Genomic DNA, 4,738 nt, shown 5'->3' with positions numbered 1-4,738 from the left:
GAATGAGATTGGTCCTTCAAATTCCAAGAATTTGAATTCAACGTCATGTTAAAGTGATTGAATTACAAGCCTAGGCTGGGTATATGCAACACCATACATGTTCCAATGTGAATAAAAAATATAAAAAAGATATGACCCTATCCAAAATAGATTCCATGCATGTAGTTCAACACAGAATCAGTGGAGGTACATGCCTCCATCTCCAATCAAGAAGAGTCACACTCATTATCAATGAAGATGATTTGCCTCAAATGGCACCTTGGGGGAGACTCCTCGTATTGTGGATCATCAACTGTGGTCCTTACTCTCACTTCCACATACCGTGGATCATCAACCGTGGTCCTTGCTCTCACTTCCACATACCGTGGATCATCAACCGTGGTCCTTGCTATTACTCCTCGTACCGTGGACCATCAACCATGGTCCTTGCTCTTACTTCCATGTACGTTGGCAACACTCTTGCCATAAAAACCAAAGCAAAAGAAGTACCCATGTTCAAGCTACAATGCATTCAGACAAAGCATATATTAAAGCAAAGCATTGAGTTACGTCTGTTTTGTGAAGCAACATAGTAATCAATGCCATATCACAAAATAAAAAACCCAAAACCAAAGTGAATATACAAAAAAACACCTTTCCATTTGATTAAAGGTGCTCACTAATCATCAAAGGGGTTATTTCTTGCATTCTTGTCAACATCAGCATCACTCACACTTCTAATGTCCTCGCTTCCTACTTCCAATCAAGGCCTAGACATAGGACGTGAATAGCCCCTCATCTATGTCAAGAGAGGCACACAAATGTCTTGTACTCAAGCCGCCTTGATTATGGGGGTTGTCGCACATCCCAACTCAAGGCAAATACCCCTTGGACAACATAGCAGCTCCAAAAAATAGGCAAGGAAACTATGAATCCTCTCCAAGATCCCTTGCCATACATTTCCTATTGAGCTCCTTGCAAGAGATGCTCCAAGCATGTAATGCTACATAATATCATTAGTGGGGTTCATACAGAGGGCTTGAAAGTAAGACAAACTCTCCATTGCATACGTGCATGAATGCATCCCATTTGATGTATAAAGAAGAGATCTGAAGTGGAACTTATAAATTGTTACAACTGCACTCCATGAATGGAATCATAAATTAGACCAACTTTATGTTGGTGTGTAGGCCAAAGGTCTCATAAAATCCATATGGGATTGCACTATCTCTAACTCGCAAACACAACACTGGCACTCTAGCCAACCAATTGAATCTCATACAAGCCCATTGAACACATCCAAAATATACCTTTAGTAAAACATATGCAAAGATGCATAAGAAATATGAAGGCTCGTCATCATGAAAGTACCTCCACTCGAGGCCATAATAAGCAACCATCCCACATTTGAGAGAGGCGATGTAGACTACTAGACCCCATAACAAACATGATTCTCCCTCAGAAGAACATCCCATTGCAGATGCATGGGTGGTGTACAATGCTCCCCACCAAACGGAAGGTCCACCATGGACACCAAATCCATTGCTCAAGAGTAGCTCCCCCCTTTCTAATGTACTCTTGCCCATCTAGTCTAGCTACTGACACATGAATATCTACATATAATGGGATCTTTGTTCCTGTTGTGAAATCTTTCCCAATGGTACAATGATTGCAATACACTTTTGCTCCCCAAAAACAGGGGCACCAACACATATATGGACCTCATGTACAAAAGAGGACGTCCATCAACACATATGTGGTCCAACATGTATAGAAAGGAGGCTCTTTTCAACACTTGTTTGCCCCTCACAATCGCAAGGAGTTTACAAAGTTGATGTAAAGTTACTCAAAACATAATTGAACTTTGACTCAATCAGCTTTAGTATATGCACCCCGCACTTCCATAAAACCTCTGACAACATGCTCATTTGAAGAGGATGAGCCCTCATCAATGCTGTGCATGCTACCACTTGAAAGGTCAGTCTCACAATTTACAAATGGAAAACTAAAAAAGGGAAAATGACACCATAGAAGCACATTTGTACTACCAGGTGCCATGCTCCCCGCACCTTCCTTTGTGTCCTTATGGGACTCAATTATGCTTTGTGCACTCACCTTTGCATGCTTATGCAACTCCTTCTCCCCCTCATGAATGCATGTAGGCTCCGTGTTGATTCACCAAGGATAATTATCTAGCTCTCACTTACTTAGGTTATGCATAGTAGATGGATACATGCAAGTGTCCACTTTGTCCATCACCACCCATTGCCTAGCAAGCATATGGATTGATGTTGCATGACCCTTTTCCCTCAAAAACATAAAGAATGTACATGGAAACACACAGCCCATAGAAGTTTTCAAAACCCCATAAAATGGAGAGACCAAAGTACATATTAGATTCCCACAAGAGGGATGAACTATTAAGTTTGCTTACCTGAACATGAGCCTTTGGGCATCCATCTGGACTAAGTCTACTTTCTTCAAGGCCAACATCTCATCACTCCTTTTATTTTTCTTTGCTCTACTCTCCAGAGTAAACATTTACTTTCTAGCCTCTATCTTCACCTCCTCGTAGTAATCAGACAATGTGTAATCAATGGAAATAAGTACTCCTCTAGTGATCTCCACAAAATCTAAAGCAATTGCTACACTCTTTACCATACTTTGTCTAGGTGCCCTTCTCTTCTCAACCAAGTCACAAGGCAGCCAAATAGACATAAAAACACCCAAATAGACATAAACACACCCAAAAATTATTTAGGATGTGCAAAATTACATTTCTTAAAAACCATATGATCTTCGTGAACTTAGGGAAGGGCTCAAGGGAGAGGGATTAGGGTTAGGGTAGGGCTCAATGGAAGAACTTCCTTGGTCAATTGTAGTGCAATCGTAGGCGGCCATTAAGTTGGAGGAAGAAGATTGGGGCAGAGTCCTAATGTAGTATCTAGTGGGTCTAGTGGTGCTCTTAACTCTTGCCATAGAAATGAGTGAGTTATGGTTTGAAAATGTTTAATATAGCCTTTCTAAAGCTAATTTTAGGTCGTCAACCCTAAAAGTCTAATTTAGGCCCCCTTTCATTAAGGTTTATTGAGTGCATCTCCTCCCCCCTACTTGTCACCACCCATTGTTGCTTGCCACCTCCCACTTGCCCTTCACCCTTTCCTTCCAAACATAAACATAGCTCCATGCACGAGTATTGTAGTCCAAAACATCAAATTGATTCATTATAGGACAATCACAATGTAGCTTCAAATTCTTGTTGGACCCATCTTCTTCCTTGTTAACTCTACTTTGCAACCAATGCACAACTCCTCAAGTCCCTTGGATGCCTTTCAAGAACAATTAGCTTCAAATTCTTATTGGACCCATTTACTTCCTTGTTTGACTCTACTTTGCAACCAATGTGCAACTCCTCAACTCCCTCTACATGCCTTCCAAGCATAATTCCTTCATTTTTGTGATACAATATGGACTGCTTTCACAAATTTTGATGTCTTCTCCTTTTCACACTTCAAAGTCTACCTAGTGTGAGCATCTAAAAAGCCAATCAAATGTCAGGTGCAATGCATCTACAAGTGGTACCACCACCATGCCTTGTGTTCTTGATGTAGACATGACAAACATCATTTTTATCAACAAAGATTTAAATACAAGTACTAAAGATTATGATGGTGATAGGATTGCAATGTATATGCAACTCCCCCCATTCTTTCACTATTAATTTCATAACATCTTTCAAAGACATCATGAACTTTCCATAATACATCTCATCGATTTGGAGTGGCAAAAAACGTTATCAATACTCCTAACCCAAATACTATGAGATAATGTATGTTTTTCTTTTTCAAGATTGTGATTGGATAAGAATCTCCTTGCCTTTTCTCCACCCATGTACACTTTGAAACTAATATTTTGTGTTTCTCTAGACAATTTTCTTATCCATCTTAATTTTCACATGTCCTCCATGGAATTCCATCTCTAAAAGTAAGTCCTTAGATTTTGCATGCAATGGGTGGGTACTTCTCGCATTAGATTCCAAGCATAAACAAGATTTAAATATGACAACTAGCTCAACATGTAAATTACATATGTATATTCTCTCTAGTGGGTTGGGTGAGATGGGATCCCCGTGGGGTCCCACTTATCCTCCTTGTCACAATTGTTGGGATAGAATTCGGTTACAAGAGAGAATGCCATTGTCCCATTGTAATCATGCCTTTTACTTTCGTTGAGAACACATGCAATACAAGCATGTGGATGTTGCATAGGCATTGTGTATCAACCATATAAGCACTTGAGTGCCTTTAAATCATCATCAAGATGCCATTTAACTCAAAATGTTTCATGCCCACCCATTGACAATGTTTTCCCTCCCTCTTGTCTTTGAATAATTGATGGACTTCCTATAGAACCCACTTCAATATCTTGTAGCATGCTTTTGGAGTCTCAAATGTTGCAAGCCACCATATGCCTTGCTTAGATTGGACTGAGAAATCTTGCTCAACTTCCTCACCCCCTTGAACAAAGGCTAAGGCTTTGTTCATAATGCATACACTCACCCTATCTAGCTTGTGCTCTTTGACTTACTAAGCTTCATCCGTTTTGATTTAAAAAATGAACTTACCATTGCAATTTGTACAATGAATAAGAGAAATATTTAGGATATAGAAATTAAATTAGTAAAGTGCAATGCTATGATGGAGTTTCTCTTACCATTTTCTCTATATTCCATAGAATTTGACCATCACTTGCTATGGTT

The sequence above is a fragment of the Dipteris shenzhenensis genome, chromosome 4, assembly GCF_047967505.1.
Source record: "Dipteris shenzhenensis isolate YYH24624 ecotype China chromosome 4, Dip_SZ_1.0, whole genome shotgun sequence".
Lineage (NCBI taxonomy): Eukaryota > Viridiplantae > Streptophyta > Polypodiopsida > Gleicheniales > Dipteridaceae > Dipteris > Dipteris shenzhenensis.
This window is presented reverse-complemented; position numbering follows the sequence as displayed.